The sequence below is a fragment of the Caretta caretta genome, chromosome 27 (assembly GCF_965140235.1).
Source record: "Caretta caretta isolate rCarCar2 chromosome 27, rCarCar1.hap1, whole genome shotgun sequence".
Classification (NCBI taxonomy): domain Eukaryota; kingdom Metazoa; phylum Chordata; order Testudines; family Cheloniidae; genus Caretta; species Caretta caretta.
The window spans coordinates 7,409,640-7,431,936 of record NC_134232.1 but is presented as its reverse complement, the minus strand read 5'-3'; the positions used below and the strand labels follow the sequence as shown (position 1 = coordinate 7,431,936).

Below are 22,297 nucleotides of genomic sequence, written 5' to 3'. Positions count from 1 at the left end.
TGTCTAGGTCCCTCTGTATCCTATCCCTGCCCTCCAGCGTATCTACCACTCCTCCCAGTTTAGTATCATCCGCAAATTTGCTGAGAGTGCAATCCACACCATCCTCCAGATCATTTATGAAGATATTGAACAAAACCGGCCCCAGGACCGACCCCTGGGGCACTCCACTTGACACCGGCTGCCAACTAGACATGGAGCCATTGATCACTACCCGTTGAGCCCGACAATCTAGCCAACTTTCTATCCACCTTATAGTCCATTCATCCAGCCCATACTTCTTTAACTTGCTGACAAGAATACTGTGGGAGACCGTGTCAAAAGCTTTGCTAAAGTCAAGAAACAATACATCCACTGCTTTCCCTTCATCCACAGAACCAGTAATCTCATCATAGAAGGCGATTAGATTAGTCAGGCATGACCTTCCCTTGGTGAATCTATGCTGACTGTTCCTGATCACTTTCCTCTCATGTAAGTGCTTCAGGATTGATTCTTTGAGGACCTGCTCCATGATTTTTCCGGGGACTGAAGTGAGGCTGACTGGCCTGTAGTTCCCAGGATCCTCCTTCTTCCCTTTTTTAAAGATTGGCACTACATTAGCCTTTTTCCAGTCATCCGGGACTTCCCCCGTTCGCCACGAGTTTTCAAAGATAATGGCCAATGGCTCTGCAATCACAGCCGCCAGTTCCTTTAGCACTCTCGGATGCAACTCGTCCAGCCCCATGGACTTGTGCACGTCCAGCTTTTCTAAATAGTCCCTAACCACCTCTTTCTCCACAGAGGGCTGGCCATCTATTCCCCATGTTGTGATGCCCAGCGCAGCAGTCTGGGAGCTGACCTTGTTCGTGAAGACAGAGGCAAAAAAAGCATTGAGTACATTAGCTTTTTCCACATCCTCTGTCACTAGGTTGCCTCCCTCATTCATTAAGGGGCCCACACTTTCCTTGGCCCCAAGGAGGCCCCAAGATAGGACAGATTCTTCTGCTGGGTTAAGAGTATAGTTGGATAGATTAACAATATTGCTGGGTGGGTTAAGGGAACCATTGCTGTGGCCCCTTGTGGCATGTAGTAGTTTAGATAATTTAGTGTCCTTTTTCTTTTGTAGAGAAGCAAAGTGTGTGTTGTAAATAGCTTGTGTCTGTGTGTATATAAAATCTCACTGTACTTCCCACTTTATACATCCGATGAAGTGAGCTGTAGCTCACGAAAGCTTATGCTCAAATAAATGGGTTAGTCTCTAAGGTGCCACAAGTCCTCCTTTTCTTTTTGTGATGACTAAAGCTTAGCCAGTGGAAAAGTTCAGGCAAAGCTGAGTGGGTGTGGGGGTAGTCAGTGGAGCTCTTCTCAAAGCTATCAGCTTTATGAGCCTATAAAATGTAACAAAGTTCGTTATATTTTATTTTTTTAAAACATAACCAGCCCTGATGCTAGCAAGCACGACTGCTGCTAAAGCAATAATCATCTGCTTGAAACCCAGTGCACACGGATGCGGTTGTTTATCCGCGAAGCGGTTAAAACCTCTGTGAATGGTACTTTGGCCCTGTTTTGAAAAAGATGAAATATGTGCATTAGTTGCATGAATCTTATCTCTGAACCTTCCCATGGAGTTTGTGTTCCCGGCTAAGACAAATGCTGGATAATTGCCAACAATGTTAAAAACCAAATACTTTCTAGTCATTTAAACGTAGCCTCCTGGACAAAGCAGAGAATTTAGTTGGTTTCCCCAGTTCCCTTTACGTGTACGTGAGACTACACAGTGGTTATACAGTAATATTGTCAGGACAGCTGTGTTCTAAATGGGGCGAGTTGCATTCCCCTGTGAAGTTAGAGTTGACAGGTCCCGGTGAAGGGGAGGTTAATTCAACATGTCCCCAAAGGTACCCAGATGACATCTATTGTGGGCCAATCTAACCATGAGAGGGAGCAGGCTCTAGTGATGAAGTCACAGCTTTAGGACTCTTGGTTCCTGGTTCCTATTAATGGCTCTGCCATCTGCTCCCTGCATGGCCTTGGTGGAGTCACTTCTCCTCCCTGAGAAACAGGGAGGAAATACCTGCTGGGAGATTTGAGAGGATTCATTGTTGTCTGTAAAGCGTTGGCGGATCCTAGCCTGAAAAGCAAGTTATCGCTCATAGAAGGCCCTTCAAGAGAACAGCTGGGCTAGTGTCTAACCTGAGCTCTTTGGCCATATGACTGGCTGCAGCCTCTGGGGTGCTCTACTTGCCAGAAACAGGCAAGGCTTTTTCTACCTTCAGAAGACAGGATACTGGGCTAGATGGGCCTTTCGTCTGGCCCAGTACGGCCATTCCTATGTTATACTGCTCCTAGTCACTGCACCTGTCTTATATTTGCCTGATTGCACCTAGTTCTTACATAAGACTTTCCTTCCATCGATCTCAAAGCACTGTAGTATCAGTATTCCTATTTGACAGATAGAGAAGCAGAGGGGTCCAGGGTCACCCCAGCAGCAGAGCTGGGACTAGAATCCAAGTCTCCTGAGCCCTAGCCCAGTATCCTATAACCGGGGCCACCTCCCCTTCCACCAGAACATGGGAGGTACAAATCGTTAACTGGACTGGGCCATGTCGAGTCACCTCAGCGTGGCCTGTTTGCACCGTGACACCGCTGTACAGTAATGGATTTTTAGAAAAATACAGACTTTCAACTTTGCGCTGCCTGAGAGCATGTGGGGGAACCCTCAGCCCCACCGCTGGGCCCACGACCACTGACTGTCCCTCCTGCCCCTCAGCAGAAGAATATAAGCCAGTAGGGCCGACCCACCACAGGGCAAGACTAGTCGGTGCTGGCTGTCTAAGGGCATGGGGCTGGCTTATGGGGAGACATGGGTTGCTGTGTTCAGTCTGGATTTCTGACACCGGACTCTGACTTCTGTGGCAAACACCAAATATTCCTGACCGGTCGTGTGAAATCAGGGACACATGCCACTTCTGCACTGCGGCACGTGATGGGGAGAGGGGTCAGTCCTGCACAGGGGTGCATTCGGATGTAGTCCACGTGGCTGGTGGGGATATCTGGAGCCGAGACCGGGCGTCCTACAGGCTCTCATGGCCATGTGTTTTGCATTAGGACTCAGACTCCGAGGCCAAGCTCCTCAAAGGTATTTAGTTTCCTAACTTCCTCAATCCATTTGAGGACCTGGGCCCGCGTGTTTAATGGCATCCGTCCTGTCTTGGCATGTGCTGCTCGGTAGCCATCCAAAGAGCTGATGGGCATCGTGTCGGCTCTGCTGCATCTGCCGCTCTCGGTGCCTGGCTGACCATCAGCTCTCTGCCTGGCTGGCACACCTGTCTCTGGGTGCTGATGCTGTCACCCTCATTCCCAAGTGAGCAGGAGCAGAGAGTCTGGACGGATGGTTTATAACCTGGCAATAAACATGGGGTTTGATAAGGGATTTTTCTCACGGTTCCAGGCTCCACACCTGTTGATTTCAGATGCAGCTCAGCACCACACAGTTCAGAGCCACAAGCGAGTGTAGTCCACATCCCCATGCAGTAGGAAGGTGGATAAGCTGCCCCTTGGACTAAGGAACCAGACCACTGGAGAGCACAGTTTTCCAATAATAGCCTAGGACTTGGGAAACTTGTGTTCCATTCCCTGCTCTGCCACAGACTTCCTGCATGACCTTGGGAAAGTCACTTAGCTTCTCTGCACCTCCTTCCTAGAGGACACTGGGAATTTTTCAATGCAAGGATTTTTTTCATTGGAAAATGCCAATCGTTTTGTTTTGATAACTGAGAAATGTTTCATTTTGTTCTTCCAACATTTGATAGCTTTTCATATTGTCACAGTAGCAGTTATCTAGCTGCTTGGCCAAGTGACAGGAAACTATCACAGCTTCTGGGAGCAAATCTCTGATGTGATCCAGGTCTGTTCTCATACACTGTGTGAGGTGTGCACCTGGATAAGGCTCAGATCATTTCCACCCGAGTGAATCGCCACAATATCCGGTAGGTCACGACCTCTTAAGTCACTGGTTAGATGCTACAGAGCGGGCAACAGGTGAGGCCAACGCTGGGCACCTCTCTCTACCCAAATCAGCAATCCCCACCTCATGGGGCACTCCTTGCTCTCCCCTGAACTTCTGCAACCTTGTGATCCAGGAATCGCTTAAAATCCACAAGCTGGCAGCACACATTTTTCTTCCCTCCAGAGTCAAGGAACCTGCGCTGTCAGTTCCACAGTTCCACACTATGTCTTTGGGAATAGAATCATAGAATACCAGGGTTGGAAGGGACCTCAGGAGGTCATCTGGTCCAGCCCCCTGCTCAAAGCGGAACCAATACCCAATTTTTGCCCCAGATCCCTAAATGATCCCTCAAGGATTGAATTTACAACCCTGGGTTTAGCAGGCCAATGCTCAAACCACTGAGCAATCCCTCCCGCCCCCCTAATAATAATAATAATATAATTAATAATACCACATTAAACTGCCCCGAGACCAGGAAATAGCCACTGCCCCTGCACTCCAGGGGTTAATAAAATACAGATTTTCTCAAAACAGTCCAAGGCTTGCCTGCCTGCCACCCCTCCCTCTGGCCCCCATCCCCTCTCACCCCAAGTCCTCTGTCTCCTTCCCACCTGATATATTCTTCTGTATTCACAGTAAACATTTCCACTGAATAAAAACCTGTTCTATTGCAACAGAGGTAATTTGTAGCAAGCCACATGAGCTATTAAATCTTTACTGAACAGGTACAGTACAGGGGATTGGACTAGAAATGTCAGCGGTGGGGTGTTCACTGGGGCAATGGCATTGACACTTTCCCTCAAACTACCCAGACAAGCACCTATCGCAGCATCCTGTTCCAGCTGTGATCAGGGCACTTTCCGGCTGAGGTTGCTGGTTCAGAAATCCAATACTCTGCCAGTTCCATTCAGGGACCGAGGGCCCACCTTTGGCTTCACAATGATTATGAAGCACGCAGCAAGCCACAATAATGCAGATAGCACTGATGATACTGGAATCCAAACAAGTCTGTAGCTAGCACCAGCAGGATTTCAATCTGCCAAACGCACATTCATCCAGCACTCTACCCCTGCTGAGAGGGTAACTGAACTTTCTTGTGCCAGGCCCTCTGCAAGCAGGATATGGTTTCGTAAGCCAAGGCAAAATTGGGTCCACAGGAATCCCTGGGAACAACAGTGGGGACAGTAACTCCACTTTTCACAATGTCATTTGGCGAGAATTGTGTCCCAGCCTGTCCGTGAATGTAGACTCCCCAACAGTGGAAAATCCTGGCACCATGAACCTTTTCAGTGCAGCCCACACTGGCGTCCATAAATTGCCCTCTGTGGTTCACAGGATCCAGCATAACAATGGAGTAGTACCCTTTGCAGTTCATTTGCTCCCTGAGGAAGGTAAATTATGAGCATGAGAGTCCCATCAAAGTGGTGTTTAGAAACCCCGTTCTCTCAGAACCAGCAGTCATGTCAGGGGTATTGCTTATGCAGCACTGCTGGGTAAACCACACACCTGATAGTCTCAAAAACTTCTGCCACCACTTTACCCACAGTTGACTTTCCAACCCCAAACTGGTCAGTAATGGACCTGTAGCAGTCTGGGGTAGCTAGTTTCGAGATGGTTATAGAAACCCGCTTCTGGATCGATACGGCTGCCCTCAGGTGTGTTGCGATGCTGGAGAGTCAGCGCAAACTGCTCACAGAGCTCCAGAAACGTAGGGGGTTTTATGTGAAATTCTGGACCCACTGCTGGTCATCCCAGGTCTGCATGACAATGTGATCCCACCAGCCTATACTTGTGGCCCTGCTCCAGAAGTGCCAGTCTACATGAAAGGCATCAGTGGCTATCCTGAGCAGCATCAGCCAGTTCAAGTCCTCCATGTCTGTATTCTCCTCTTCCTCCTTCCTCCCTGCCCCACACTGCCTGTTTCCTGAAACAGAAGCCAAAGTGCCAAGCAAGAGAAGCTCTTCAAATGGTGACTCCTCCAAGTTGCTGGCTCTGGTTGCTGGGAGTGTGGAGACCCACGAGATAGCTCGGCAGGATCTGCTGGAAACTTGGTGGATAGTGACAACTTTCTCTAACGTGCGGTGTGGACAGTCGAGTTTCCCCATACTGCACCTCAAACAAAGGGCGGGAGCAGCCATGTTTTGGGAACACTCTAAGAAATCTGAGATATGGATGCTTGGACTCAGGTCTGGAGCCATGGTGTGAGGCCTAGGGTCAATGTGCAGTGTGGACGCTCAGGCCCTGGAATTTCAAACCCAGGGTCTGTGGACTCGAGTCCCACTAACCCTGGGCTTATATTGTACTGTAGACATACCTGTAGTCTGTCCACTAGGTATCGAGTCTCTCCTGCAAAATAGACCCTCTGATCCCGAGCAACGGTTACAACCATGGACGGCATTCCCAGAACAAAATAGAATTCATGATTTGACCCAGACTATCCCCTAAATGGCCGCAATTACCCCTATTTCACAAATGGAGGAACAGAGAAATCAAGTGACTTGCCCAAGGTCAATCACTGAGTCAGTGCCAGAGCCAGGAGTAGAACCTAGGGGTATGTCCACACTGCAATAAAAGACCCATGGCATGACCACGGCTGGCCCAGGTCAGATGACTTGGGCTCAAGCTGCGGGGCTTTTAAATTGCAATGTAGACAGTCAGGCTCAGGCTGGAACCTGGGCCCTAGAGTCGGCTGAGACTGGGTGCCATGGGTTTTTTATTGCAGTATAGATGTACCCTAGTCTCCTAAATCCCTCGCCAGAGCTCGGTCTCCTGAACTGCACTGCCTTGGCAAGGTCCTGCTCCAATATACTAGATCTCCTCTGTCTTCATCTGACCTTGCTCCTGCTTTTCCCTTCTGAAGGCCCCTAACCAGCTGATGTTCCTGAAGATGGTTTGCCTGGGACAGTGTTGCAGTGAATTGGACTCCCAGCTGTGCTTGAGTTTTCATGAACTTTCTGTCACCGTTTACTGGACCCAGGTCAAGAAGAGGGGTTTTCCTTTTCTTCTTCCACCCAGTTTAAACTTCTCAAACAGGATCAGCCCAGCTACTGCAATAGTACAGCCTAAAGCATCTCCTTCCACGGCGTGAGATGCTCTGAATTGACTCATCACCAGTCGGAGGATGTGTAGGGAGAATTTCATTACTGCCTGGTGGCGATTCATCAAAAGCCAAGGCAGATTTAATAAAATCATTACGCCAACGGCAGCCGCTTTAGTGAAAGAGCTATTTGCAATCACTCTTTATTCCTAGGTCTGAAGAGATTGCTAGACAAGACTCACCGTGCTGCAGGATCTGTTACTAACAAGTAACAATTCTGAGTTAGTTTGAGTCATCAAGGTATAGGTAAGCTATGTATCGTTCTAGGGCTCCAGTCCTGCAAACACGCCCTCGGATACAAACACGGTTCCAAGGACCGGCCCTAAAAACACATTGTCGAGAGCATGGAGGGCCACATTGCATTCGATACTTTGTTTACCTTTGAAGCCAGATTTTTAAAAGGCTCAGTTTCCATTTATGTTCCCAAACACAAGCCAGATTTTGAAAAGTGCTCAGTACCCAATGTGCACAAGTCTTTGGAAAGTCCATGGACTTATTTTCATGCCTAAATGGGAACTGCTGTCTTTTGAAAATCTGCAGTGAGAGCCAGCCTCTGGGCCAAACAGCTTATCAGCTAAGTACACCAGGAGGTATTAATTTTGCCATTTTGCAGATGGGGAAAACTGAGGCATGGAGGAATGACGTGACTTGTCCAGAAACACACAAAGAGTGCATGGCAGATCCAGGAACTAAATCTAGATCTCCAGGTCGAGTGTCTAAACCTCTAGACCCTCCTTCCTCTTCTCCTACCTAACCCTGGCTGCTCAAAGGTGACTTTGTGTTTGTTTCCTATTGTTTTTAAATGTTGCAGAAAATTGTAAGGGTTGTGTCAGAGTTCTTGGCACATGGACAAAATATGTCAAGCTTTGAAATAAAATCTCTCCTGCTGGTGCTTTTCTATGTGGCTAATTCCACTGGCTTTGTGTTCAACCTTGCACCTGCCATGAAACAGACCAGCGAGTGAGGAAATGCTCTTGGTTTCTCAGTCGAGATCTTGTGCCTTGCGTAGTTGGAAGAAGATATGATGAAACAGACACCATCAAATGCTTTCAAATGGCAACGGATGCCGCACAGTGAATTCATTTCCCTCAATGAAATATGGATGCGGCCTGTGTTGTCTGCCAAGTCCAAGCAGATGCCAGGAAACACATCCTTGCACATGCTGAGATAAATTAACTTGTGTCGGTTTCAGTAATTTATATTCACGCGCCTGCATAAAGGCGCTTTCTCGCTTTGATTATCTAGCCGCATGGCTGTTCTCTTGCTGCTGTGTGTGTAATTTAGGGTTGTGATGTGTGAAAGGTGGTTATTATTTATATTGCAGTATTGTGTTGAGGATCCAAACAAATCAGGGCCCCAGTGTGCTGGATGCTGAACAAACATGTGGTAAGAGCTGCCCCAAAGCACTTAGAATCTAAACGGACAAGACAGATACATGGTCGGAGGGGAAAGAGGCAAAGTGACTTTCCCAAGTTTCAGCAATTGCACAGCTAGAAATAGAAGGGAGGTCTCCAGAGAACCAGTGCAGCCCCTGTCCACTAGACTACCCTGCCTCTCCAAAGCCTCTGGATTGACATCTCTTCACACTCAAGTCCAACCGGTAGGTATACTAGCAATCAGAGCAGCAGCTGTGAAAGGGCCTCAGCCAGGCCCTGGACCCTCCTTCTGCTTGGACTGACACCCAGGGATTGAGGTTTGTCATCACAGTAACACGTCATCTGCATGGGATGAAAACCGGCAGCTCATTCAGCCCAGAACAACCAAACGATGGCTCTAGCTTTCGAAGAACCTGCTCTGAATTTGAGCCAAGCACTCCAAGGAGGAGGATTTTGATACAGAGCCAGAATTCATGTTGTGCAATTCTGGCCCATCTCTTATTTGAACCAGCCAAGCTAACCTCTCCTTATCCCATTACCTGAGCCAAAAAGAGCTGGCCCTTCGTACAAAGCTGGATCTGCCACAGGTTTGCCTCGCACTTGAGTTAACTAGTTGCTAACCCATGAGTGTGAGCCTCTTCCGGAATGTTTCCAGTGATCTATCAGCGGCAACAGATGGCAAATGCTGAGGGGCAGAAGCAGCGTCTGAACGTAGCGTTCCTCATGCTGGTATCTTGTGACCAAACATTGCTGGCATAAACAAGGTACAGATGTTTGGTGCTGTCAGGCCTCTTGCATTTGACAATCTGATCTCTCGCAGTGCTATTCAAAATGTGCAGTGACTGAGCCCCCTCCACCATCAGGTGCATGCAGTGCCCCAGAGTGTGGGAGACCATCCTTTCCTCCCCAATCACTGGTATAAGTATACTGATCTGCCAGTGTGTAAATACCAAGAAGAGAAGAATTTACTATGGGCAAGGGGGTAGAAGTAGGGGCAAGGGCGTGAAACTCAAAGGGAAATGTAGTGTCCGTATTAGCAAAAGCTTCCAGTCTGTGAGATCTCTTGGGCTGTGGAATAGGGGAAGGGTTGGAAGACTGGACTTAAGCAAAGCACTGGAGGATAGCACCATAGGGGACAGGCCTGTATGGTCCCAAGTGGGGACGCACCTACTAGCTATTTTCTGTTTCTTTGATCATTTTTACTTCATTGCAGACGGTCAATTCAGCAAACAGGTATGGAGCCATCTCTCCAGACATGTTCAGCTGGCCCCATCTAATTCCAAACACTATAGACCAGGCAGGCTGAGGATGACTACTAATGGCGTGTGCCTCTGTGGCTGTCCTGACCCAAGTGCTGGGGGAAGGTGCAAAGTCTGGGAGAGGCTAATGAATAAGAGCTTCCCGTAAGCTAAAAGTAGACAATGGAATAAACTCAGAGAGAGAGAAATCCATTCATTGTACATGCTGTTATAGTATCCGTGCCTGTCCCACGCAATGAAAAGCCTTGTTGATTAGACATGCTACCACCTGGGTCTACACTCTGATTTAGCCACGGGCAAATCTCTCCAGCCGGCATCATGTGCTAGCGAGTAGGAGGGTAACTATTTTGGGTCATTGCTGACCTGGGCTGATTGACCTAGAGGGCTGGGGGCGGGGGGGGAACTTTGGGCCCATTTCTGCCCTGACTCTTACACTGAAATCAGTGGGATTGCACAGGACAGAATGCAGTGTCATAGAATCATAGAATATCAGGGTTGGAAGGGACCCCAGAAGGTCATCTAGTCCAACCCCCTGCTCGAAGCAGGACCAATTCCCAGTTAAATCATCCCAGCCAGGGCTTTGTCAAGCCTGACCTTAGAAACCTCTAAGGAAGGAGATTCTACCACCTCCCTAGGTAACGCATTCCAGTGTTTCACCACCCTCTTAGTGAAAAAGTTTTTCCTAATATCCAATCTAAACCTCCCCCACTGCAACTTGAGACCATTACTCCTCGTTCTGTCATCTGCTACCATTGAGAACAGTCTAGAGCCATCCTCTTTGGAACCCCCTTTCAGGTAGTTGAAAGCAGCTATCAAATCCCCCCTCATTCTTCTTTTCTGCAGGCTAAACAATCCCAGCTCCCTCAGCCTCTCCTCATAAGTCATGTGTTCCAGACCCCTAATCATTTTTGTTGCCCTTCGCTGGACTCTCTCCAATTTATCCACATCCTTCTTGTAGTGTGGGGCCCAAAACTGGACACAGTACTCCAGATGAGGCCTCACCAATGTCGAATAGAGGGGAACGATCACGTCCCTCGATCTGCTCGCTATGCCCCTACTTATACATCCCAAAATGCCATTGGCCTTCTTGGCAACAAGGGCACACTGCTGACTCATATCCAGCTTCTCGTCCACTGTCACCCCTAGGTCCTTTTCCGCAGAACTGCTGCCTAGCCATTCGGTCCCTAGTCTGTAGCTGTGCATTGGGTTCTTCCGTCCTAAGTGCAGGACCCTGCACTTATCCTTATTGAACCTCATCAGATTTCTTTTGGCCCAATCCTCCAATTTGTCTAGGTCCTTCTGTATCCTATCCCTCCCCTCCAGCGTATCTACCACTCCTCCCAGTTTAGTATCATCTGCAAATTTGCTGAGAGTGCAATCCACACCATCCTCCAGATCATTTATGAAGATATTGAACAAAACCGGCCCCAGGACCGACCCTTGGGGCACTCCACTTGATACCGGCTGCCAACTAGACATGGAGCCATTGATCACTACCCGTTGAGCCCGACAATCTAGCCAGCTTTCTACCCACCTTATAGTGCATTCATCCAGCCCATACTTCCTTAACTTGCTGACAAGAATACTGTGGGAGACCGTGTCAAAAGCTTTGCTAAAGTCAAGAAACAATACATCCACTGCTTTCCCTTCATCCACAGAACCAATAATCTCATCATAAAAGGCGATTGGATTAGTCAGGCATGACCTTCCCTTGGTGAATCCATGCTGGCTGTTCCTGATCACTTTCCTCTCATGCAAGTGCTTCAGGATTGATTCTTTGAGGACCTGCTCCATGATTTTTCCAGGGACTGAGGTGAGGCTGACTGGCCTGTAGTTCCCAGGATCCTCCTTCTTCCCTTTTTTAAAGATTGGCACTACATTAGCCTTTTTCCAGTCATCCGGGACTTCCCCCGTTCGCCACGAGTTTTCAAAGATAATGGCCAATGGCTCTGCAATCACAGCCGCCAATTCCTTCAGTACTCTCGGATGCAACTCGTCCGGCCCCATGGACTTGTGCACGTCCAGCTTTTCTAAATAGTCCCTAACCACCTCTATCTCCACAGAGGGCTGGCCATCTCTTCCCCATTTTGTGATGCCCAGCGCAGCAGTCTGGGAGCTGACCTTGTTAGTGAAAACAGAGGCAAAAAAAGCATTGAGATATGTCCTCTATCCCGCTGAAGATCCCCTGAGTCATTTCCAGTTCAGAGTGCTGGTGCGATGCCAAGGACTTGGACAGGTTGCAAATGAAAAGCATTGACGGGTGCTTAAGTCTAAAGGGGCAACTGCCCTGAATGTTGAGCTGCTGTAAAAAGCCCATGGTGCAACTGCTCAGCTGTGTGGCCACCTCAGGGCTGGTGCAGAGAACCTTCTGCTCCAAAAGCCCCGTGAGGAAGGAAGGTTTTGTAGTGAAGGCAGGGGATTGGCCTCAGGAGAGCTGGATCTACTAGACTCCATGTGTGACACTGGACCAGCCTCTAGCGCCCAGATCCTCAAAGCTGGTTAGACACCCAACTCCCTCTGAAATTAAGGGGGGTTGGGCACCTAAATAACTTTGAGGATCTGAGCCTAAGTGTCTCCAGACCTCAGTTCCCCACCCCTAAAATGGGGATTGCATTCTTTCCCACAGCCTTTGTTTGTCATCTATTTAGACCAGGGGTGGGCAAACTTTTTGGCCCGAGGGCCACATCAGGGTTGTGCAACTGTATGGAGGCCCGGGTAGGGAAGGCTAATCTAGGGGAAAAGAGGGATTAGAATGATTTACTGATTGACAGACTTGCTGTTGGTTTAGGGCACTGAAACTCATGATAAAGGAATAAACTCTGGCTCCTGCCTATTGATAAAGTTCAGTTGGGGGCAATTTTCAACCAGGGTTTGTCTGCCTATAGGGTTGGTCCCGCTACAGCTAGATTGGTTTAGCAACAGGTATAGTTAAAGTGATGCAACCCTCTTGTGTGGATGTATTTATATCCGAATAAAGGTGCTTATATCGGTATAGCTTATCGCAATGAATTTAACACTTGGGTAGAACCCTGCAAATCTGCGCATATCTGCTTTATATCCATGGACCATGTTTGCGGATCGGATGCGGATGCATATTTTGTATCCGTGCAGGGCTCTACACTCGGGGGTTTGTATTGCTTAAACTATATAGGTATAATGATACAAAATCTGTATAGAGCAGCGCCCCCCCCCCAAAAAAACAACAATGAAAACCCCAGAAACATGCCAGCCATTCGCTTAGTGAAAAAGGAATTTAGTGCCCAGTTTTGTCACGCCATGGGTTAAAGTATCACCAAGTGAACTTTGCTACTATTTGGATCAGCAATTATGGAAAAAAAACATACAGTAATCTTGGGCAGATTATTGTCCTGCACCTTGCCCGTCAGTCACGTGCATAGGGCAAAGTGGCCGTAAAACGCTGCCCTTTCGGTTGGGTAGCATCTTACATCCATGTTGCACTCAGTTTTCCCTAGTGTAAATGACTGTAGACAGTGCAGGGCAGTGGAGAATCGGGTCCTGAACTGGCTTCTGTCTGTAGTTTTGGCTGGCTCTGTGGGAGCCGTCTTTGAAAACTTTGTAACAAGTCTGGAAAAGTGTAAAAACCGAGAGTTGTTTTGAATGTGATTCCAGATTATTTAAAGGGCTCTCATGGGAGGTAGGAATGTCCAGTGGTCATGGTGCTAGCCAGGTCTGTGCTCTGACACAGCCTCTCTGGAAAACCTTGGGCAAATCACCCAGGCCCAGATTCTCCAAGGAATTTAGGTGCCTAACTCCCATCTGTTTCATGGAGGATTTTGATGTTTCTAAATTTGATTTCATTAAGATTTGGGAGCTCTGGGGTTCCTGATCCAAGGCAGGCTGCCAAGGGTTTAATCCAAGGGTGTGACCCCTGGGAGCCCTGGCTGCCAAGGAGCCAAGCAGGTGAGCTGGAGGAAACAAGGCAGGTTTTTAGCAGTTTCCCACGGAAACCATCCTGCGTTTTGTTGGGACTTCACTGAAACGTTCCCGCAACGTTTTGTGGAGGGTGGGGAAAGGGTTTGTTCCTTTAGCCCAGCGCTAATCTTAATGCTGGATCTCGGTCTGTTGTGCAGCGGGGAGAGGGGAGGGTCCTGTTTTGGCAAGTGGTCATTGCACAACAGTTTAGGACAGGAAGTTAAGATTACCCCTGTGTCAGATTGAACTGCTTGGGGAATGCAGGTTGTTGGGCCCTGATCCTGCTTGGTGATCCATGCGAGTGGGCGGCTGCCCCTGTGTGAAGTCCCAGTGAACTCACTGGGGCTCCATGGGGATCAGCCTGCATAGATCACCACAGATGGGAGCGGGGGGACATTGCTTTAGGAGGGGATGGTGGAACACGCAAAAGAGCTTCCTACCCCACCCAAACTACCTAGAAGAGTTATTCCTATGGGGTATGTTTAGATGCAAAGCACTGGAGGAGGTGATCAGCCCTCTGTGGAGAAAGAAGTGGTTCAGGACTATTTAGAAAAGCTGGACGAGCACAAGTCCATGGGGCCGGATGCGCTGCATCCGAGAGTGCTAAAGGAGTTGGCGGATGTGACTGCAGAGCCATTGGCCATTATCTTTGAAAACTCATGGCGATCCGGGGAAGTCCCAGACGACTGGAAAAAGGCTAATGTAGTGCCCATCTTTAAAAAAGGGAAGAAGGAGGATCCTGGGAACTACAGGCCAGTCAGCCTCACCTCAGTCCCTGGAAAAATCATGGAGCAGGTCCTGAAGGAATCAATTCTGAAGCACTTAGAGGAGAGGAAAGTGATCAGGAAGAGTCAGCATGGATTCACCAAGGGCAAGTCATGCCTGACTAATCTAATTGCCTTCTATGACGAGATAACTGGCTCTGTGGATGAGGGGAAAGCGGTGGACGTGTTGTTCCTTGACTTTAGCAAAGCTTTTGACATGGTCTCCCACAGTATTCTTGCCAGTAAGTTAAAGAAGTATGGGCTGGATGAATGGACTATAAGATGGATAGAAAGTTGGCTAGATTGTCGGGCTCAACGGGTAGTGATCAATGGCTCCATGTCTAGTTGGCAGCCGGTATCAAGTGGAGTGCCCCAAGGGTCGGTTCTCAGGCTGGTTTTGTTCAATATCTTCATAAATGATGTGGAGGATGGTGTGGATTGCACCCTCAGCAAGTTTGCAGATGACACTAAACTGGGAGAAGAGGTAGATACGCTGGAGGGTAGGAATAGGATACAGAGGGCCCTAGACAAATTAGAGGATTGGGCCAAAAGAAATCTGATGAGGTTCAACAAGGACAAGTGCAGAGTCCTGCACTTAGGACGGAAGAACCCAATGCACCGCTACAGACTAGGGACCGAATGGCTAGGCAGCAGTTCTGCAGAAAAGGACCTAGGGGTTACAGTGGATGAGAAGCTGGATATGAGTCAACAGTATGCCCGTGTTGCCAAGAAGGCCAATGGCATTTTGGGATGTATAAGTAGGGGCATAGCGAGCAGATCGAGGGATGTGATCGTCCCCCTCTATTCGACATTGGTGAGGCCTCATCTGGAGTACTGTGTCCAGTTTTGGGCCCCACACTACAAGAAGGATGTGGATAAATTGGAGAGGGTCCAGCGAAGGGCAACAAAAATGATTAGGGGTCTAGAACACATGACTTATGAGGAGAGGCTGAGGGAACTGGGATTATTTAGTCTGTGGAAGAGAAGAATGAGTGGGGATTTGACAGCTGCTTTCAACTACCTAAAAGTTGGTTCCAAAGAGGATGGCTCTAGACTGTTCTCCGTGGTAGCTAATGACAGAACAAGGAGTAATGGTCTCAAGTTGCAGTGGGGGAGGTTTAGGTTGGATATTAGGAAAAACTTTTTCACTAGGAGAGTGGTGAAACACTGGAATGCGTTACCTAGGGAGGTGGTGGAATCTCCTTCCTTAGATATTTTTAAGGTCAGGCTTGACAAAGCCCTGGCGGGGACGATTCAGTTGGGGATTGGTCCTGCTTTGAGCAGGGGGTTGGACTAGATGACCTCCTGAGGTCCCTTCCAACCCTGATAGTCTATGATTCTATGACATTCTCTCTTGGAACCCATCCCCTGTGTAGTACGTTCCTGGGTGTTGAGGGGGATTTAAATGCCTGTCCATGCAATTTCATTACATAGCACATGAAACTGGCTGGTAGGTTGAGGAGGAGACTGGACATAAAGGCACCTGGGGGGTATTCCTGAGCTTAACGGGACCGTAAATGAAGGCTAGTCATGCTGCATCCTTCCAACAGCCCCTTTAAAGCACCTTACAGATACCCACTGATCAAGCCCCACAGCTTGCTGTGAGTTACGATTCCCATGTTAGAGATGGAGATGCTAATGCACAGAACAGGCTGCCACAAGTAAGAATGGAGGATAGAAGGCAGGTCTCCTTGCCCCGTCGACTACCTCTGTTACGCATTACAGACACGGACAGTGCTTCCTACGATGTTAAGTGCTGTGGTTGCCTTGAATGGCAAGGTCTAGAAAGCCAAAGGGAGTCTAGAAAGCCAAAGTTACTGGCACCTCCTCGTGACAGCAGGGGTGAATCTAGCTCTTGCTTTTTATCCCCTTCTCTTCATGGATCCTGGAGTGAATACAGCCTGCTGGTTCAACACAGTGGGGACTGTGGATTTCTGGGTTCTTTCTGCCACCTCGTGGCCTGCAGCCCTAAGGATACCTGAACATGGTATTTTTCACAGAGGAAACGGATAGTAGACACCAATGTGAGTGGCTGGATTTTTCACAACAACCCAGTATTTTGGGTGCATGTCGGGGGCTGAACTCTTGTGAAAATCTGGCTCCAATTGTGGATGTTAAGGGGTAGATTTCCAGGAGTCCTATCCCAATTCTATACTGCTCCTGTGCTATCGGAGGGCACTATCTTGGGCCACTGTGTTGCCTCTTCCATTCCCATGCACCAAAACAGAGGTGGAAAGGAGCTGGGAAAGGGGGAGTGTCTCCCCCTGTACCTTCAAAGAGAGGTGAAATTTGGAGTTTGCTTGGCGTGCAGGTGCTTTGTACCCTGGAATTCAGGGAAAGGCCCTTTGCAGTGTATTGTTGCAGAAAGATTTGGAGCTCTGCATGCCTGACCTCCCAGGTTATCTCTGGATACCTGGAGACTTTGGTAAATGTTGCACAGTGAGTCCATTCTAGTTTTCTTGAAGGATAGCGTAGTGGACTAGAATCCAGACCTGGATTTGTTCCTGCCACTGCCTTGCTGCATGAGCGCTCAAAACCACTAATCCAGGCTGACCAATGTCCTTGTTTATCTCCCACTCCTCCAATTTCCTACTTTCTCTCCTTTTTTCCCTGGTTCTTCGTTGCTGTAAGCCCAAATACACACCTACTCTCACAATTCCTCTTCCCCGTGGTACCCGCAGCCAGAGATATTACTGCAACTAAAGACCATTTCAGCCATAAAGCTGCACAGATCCATTTCAAACTACTCCTAGAATAGCCTGAATTTTTGTGACCCTATTTAGGAATCGGGCCCACGTTTTGGATGTTTTTGGATTTCAGTACAAAATCACCCACCTCTGCTGTGGGCCCAAGGGATGGCTTATTCAAAGGGAATGTTTAAATTCCAGGCAGCAGGGAGGTCTTCACGACAGTTTTGGCTTTATTAGTTATATTCTGAGGACAGTCGAGTGTCAGAATTGAGAGGTGCAGTTGTCCATTTTGGTCACGAGGGGGCACTCGGTTCTCCAGAACCTCCCTCGTGGTGAAATAGCAGCTGGTCCCGCCCTTAGGTCATGAGCCTCAACTTCTAGAAACCACCAAGTGAAGTATCAAAAGTGAGGCTCGCAATTAGCCAGCCCCAGCCCTGGTGTAAATGATTCCACCAGGGCTGGATTGGGCATAGTGACTCTTTCAGTAGAGCTGTTCATTGCACTGTGGTCATTCGTAGAGGCCCCAACAGAGATCAGGGCACAGAGACGGTCCTTTCCCCAAAGCGCTTACAGTCTAAACAGGCAAAGGGTGGGAGGGGAAGAGAGGTGAAGGGATTTGAGCAAGGTCACACAGCAGGTCAGTAGCGAAGCAGGAATCTCCTGAGTCATAGCCCAGTGCACTATCTGTGGGTGCACACAGCAGTTGACCTATTCCTCAAATACTGGACTCAGGAGTGTGGTTGCCAAGATGAGTAGGTCCTGACTAAGGAAATCAATCCAATAACACTTTCCTGTCCCTTCTCTGTGTTCCTTTGGGGCAGAAGCACCGGCTGTCACTCGCTGGGAGATTTGGAGTTGATTTGGTGGTAGTGAGGTTTTCTAATTCTCTTTGTGCTCTGGTGCAAGCCCACCATGATGCGGTGCCATTCCCCATTGCCTCGGTACCACTCCCTGGCACCGTTAGGGTCCACCCCTCCCTGGTTGGGCTCGGACTATTCCTCTGAGTCAAAGGCGGACTTATTCGTGTCCTGACACAGCCGGTACTGCTCAAGATCCCGGCACCGGTCTTGGCACTGTAGGGTGGAGGACCCCTCTGTACCGATGGAGTCCTGGCAGGGCCTGGTACAACGGCCCTTTTGGACACCTTGGGCCTATCACCAGGCCCAAGGGCATAGTTCTGGGCAGCATCAGTAGTTTCTGTTGCCCATGCCCCCCTCCGCGACGTCGGTCACCCCTGACACATCCAGGGCTCCCGAGGACCAACACGGAGTTCAGACCCCGAGCCTCCCAGATCGGGGGCGTTGTCAGAGCCGCCAACGCCTGCGGGGGCACAGTGGGGACGGGCTAGGGGTACAGTGGGGGCGGACAGGAGGCGGGGGGCACAGTGGAGGGCTGGGAGTACAGTGGGGGCGGACAGGAGGCGGGGGGCACAGTGGGGGCGGGCTGGGGGTACAGTAGGGGCGGACAGGAGGCGGGGGGTACAGTGGGGGCGGACAGGAGGCGGGGGCACAGTGGGGGCGGGCTGGGGGACAGTGGGGGCGGACAGGAGGCGGGGGGCACAGTGGGGGCGGGCTGGGGGGACAGTGGGGGCGGACAGGAGGCGGGGGGCACAGTGGGGGCGGGCTGGGGGACAGTGGGGGCGGACAGGAGGCGGGGGGCACAGTGGGGGCGGGCTGGGGGGACAATGGGAGCGGACAGGAGGCGGGGGGCACAGTGGGGGCGGGCTGGGGGACGGGAGGGGGGGCACAGTGGGGGGCTAGGGCTGAGGGGGATCACGGCCGCCTGCTGCAGGCTCCCCGGAGCTGAGGCTGGGGTCCGGGGAGGAGAAGCCGCGACCCCTGCGGGATTGTGGGGGCGCACGGGAGCCCCCCCGTTACACACGCTGCACACTCACGCCCCTCCCCCTACAGATGCACACTCACCTGCCCCGCCCCCTCCACGTTTGCACGATTCCCCCCCGCCCCGGGCGTCAGGAGCCGCAGCCAGTCAGCGAGCCCGTTGCCGTGGCAACGCCGCGGCCCCCGCCCCTCCCGGGAGCAGGAAGCGGCGGCCCGGTCCAGCGGCGCTGACACCGGCCGCGGCCCGAGCCCGACGCCGCAGGTAGGAGCCGAGGCCCGAGTCGGGCGGGGGCGACAAGCGGGAGGCCGCTCTGTGAGAGGACGGCGGGGCCCTTGTTCTGCGCCCACCGCCGTAGCGTCTGGGCGTGCGGGGAGGGGTGCGTGTGCTCCGAAAGCTGAGACGACCCCTCCCCCCCCGCCCCGGGGTCGGTGCCTCCGAGCCCCACAGGTGGAGACACCCTCGCTCCCCCCCCCCCCCGCCCCGGGGTCGGTGCCTCCGAGCCCCACAGGTGGAGACACCCTCGCTCCCCCCCCCCCCCCCGCCCCGGGGTCGGTGCCTCCGAGCCCCACAGGTGGAGACACCCTCGCTCCCCCCCCCCCCCCCCCCCCGCCCCGGGGTCGGTGCCTCCGAGCCCCACAGGTGGAGACACCCTCGCTCCCCCCCCCCCCCCGCCCCGGGGTCGGTGCCTCCGAGCCCCACAGGTGGAGACACCCTCGCTCCCCCCCCCCCCCCCCGCCCCGGGGTCGGTGCCTCCGAGCCCCACAGGTGGAGACACCCTCGCTCCCCCCCCCCCCCCCCGCCCCGGGGTCGGTGCCTCCGAGCCCCACAGGTGGAGACACCCTCGCTCCCCCCCCCCCCCCGCCCCGGGGTCGGTGCCTCCGAGCCCCACAGGTGGAGACACCCTCGCTCCCCCCCCCCCCCCCGCCCCGGGGTCGGTGCCTCCGAGCCCCACAGGTGGAGACACCCCCGCTCCCCCCCCCCCCCCCACCGCCCCGGGGTCGGTGCCTCCGAGCCCCACAGGTGGAGATACCCCCGCTCCCCCCCCACCGCCCCGGGGTCGGTGCCTCCGAGCCCCAGAGGTGGAGACACCCCCGCTCCCCCCCCACCGCCCCGGGGTCGGTGCCTCCGAGCCCCAAGGGATGAGTTCCTCACACACACACACACACACACCCTGGGTCAGTGTCTTTGAGCCCCAGATCCCTCCTCCAGCCCCATGTCTCTGAGCCCCCCCGCAGAGCTCTCCATCTCTGGTCCCAAGAGCTACGCCCCACACAGGATTCTGGCTGCCCAGGCCCCTGTCTCCTGGGCCAGGCTGGGGGTGTCTTGGCACTCAGGGATGGCCTTGCTCTGACGCTGGTCGCCTGGCATGGGGGAGGCTGGCTACACTGGCCGAGGGCTGAGCCAGGCTGGGCACGTACAGAGCTCACAAGTATCCAGCGTTTCCTGCACTAAACCCTGAGTGACCCACATAAACTCTCCGTGGTGGGCACCATCCCATGCCAGGCAGCCAGGGTGAGGGGCAGTTTGGTTCTGGGAAGAGCAAATACCTGGATCATCTGTTTGACCCGTGGGGTTTTTTGAGCTCCTAGCACTAAGCATGGGGGAAAGCGAACGCTTAATAGTGGCAAGACTTTGGGGTAGGGGCTGGAGGCCCCAGCATGCAAGATGTAATTGGGCACAGGATGGGGGCTACTGTATAGGGGGGTAGCTGGAATGCAAGTGCTTAGGCTTCTAATGGGTCAGGGTTGGTTCCTCAGTTAACTGACGACAGGCCTTTTCTCTCAGCTGTGTTTCCTGCTCAGCAGGTGGACCCTTTCGTCAGTCAGTGCTGAAGCTGTGTGATATCTGAGAGCTGCATTTAGTCAGATGATGGGACAAGAGGGCAGGGGCCTTCAGGCAGGACCATAAGCCAGGTGCCACCCACCCTGTCCTTTGTATTCTCTTATCCAGCTGCCTTATGCTTCAGTTTGTTGGCAATAATTTCATTGTTACATCACAAGCACTTGAAGAAATTGAAGAGCGGAGAATGTTTCCCCAGGGGGAGTGGATTGTTTCTCTCTCTTCTGCAAAGTTTCTACAAGCCTATAACAATTGACCCAAAACTGTTTATTTAGCAAACTTTAAATAGCTTTCTTTTCTCTTAACCTCCCTTTCCTTCCCTTGGGTTTGGTTGGGGAATTTATTGACACTTGGTTCTTGAAAAGATTCACATTCCCATATAGATTTCTTATTTCCATAAAATATGCTAGGCAGACCTCACTTCCTGGTGGGGGTGCCCCAAGTAACTGTACTTTTCCATCAGTCAGCACTCACAGGATTCTATCAGATCAAACCAAATGACTTCAGAAATGATCTGAAACACACGTGTTCAATGTGAGAGAAATATCCAGGCAGCTGTAATGATGAACTAGACCTAGGGGCAAGAGTGGGCAGCAAGTTAGACAGGAGTTTGCAATGGGCTGTGTAATCCTGGATTGCAGAGAGAAAGGATGGCACAGTGGTTAGGGCACTAGCCCAGGACCCTGCTCTGTCACATACTTCTGGTGTGATCTTGGGCATGTCATTTAGTGCCTCTGTGCTTCAGTTCCCCATCTGTAAGCAGAGGGTAAGAGCACTTCCCTACCTCCTAGGGATGTGTGAGGATTAACTGCATTAAAGATCGTAGGCACTCATATGCTGTGGAAATGGGGGGTCAGATAAATTCCTAAAAAAGACACCATTCACAGAGCAGGGAGGAAAGAGTGCTTCTCTGCAAGGTGAACCCCCACCTAGAATATTGCATTCCGCTTTGGGCACTGAGTTACCAGAACACTATTGACACTGGAGAGTGTTCAGAGAATAACAACTGACCTGACCTGGAGGGTTTGATTTATAAGGAAATTTTAAGCCAAGGGCTAGAATTCCCAGGACTCAGCATCCACAATCAGGACTGAATTTCCAGAAGAGCTAATCCCATATTGATGTAGCTCACGAAAGCTCATGCTCAAATAAATTGGTTAGTCTCTAAGGCGCCACAAGTACTCCTTTTCTTTTTGCGAATACAGACTAACACGGCTGTTACTCTGAATCCCATATTTGCTTACTTAGTTGTCAGATCTGTAAAAGTGCCCAGCACCCAGCAGCTCCACTGTGCCACATACAGCTAGGTTTTCCCAACAACTCAGCATCCAACTTGCATCTGATGTATGGGCTCTTGTGAAAATGTAGCTGTAACAATTTTAGCTGGGTGTTGTATAGCTTGGTTAGCGCTGACTAAGGAAGGGTCTAACACTCTGCAAATATTTGCAGACTGTTAAGGCCAAGGAAGGAGGGAATTGCTTTATGTAGTAACCTGAGGTTTAGCTAGAAGTAATA

General features: G+C 51.0%; 1 protein-coding gene across 3 annotated transcripts in view; it reads left to right on the top strand.

Moving 5' to 3' along the window:
- The first annotated feature begins 19,100 nt into the window (after positions 1-19,100).
- CYB561 (cytochrome b561) overlaps positions 19,101-22,297 on the top strand; it is a 30,207-nt gene continuing 27,010 nt past the window's right edge. For 2 of the 3 annotated variants that reach the window (XM_048830189.2, XM_048830187.2), the window contains exon 1: positions 19,101-19,204. The gene's annotated coding sequence lies outside the window, so the exon portion shown is untranslated. Of the gene's footprint in view, positions 19,205-20,753; positions 20,857-22,297 lie in introns of those variants that run through there. The other variant, XM_048830188.2, reaches the window with a different exon arrangement.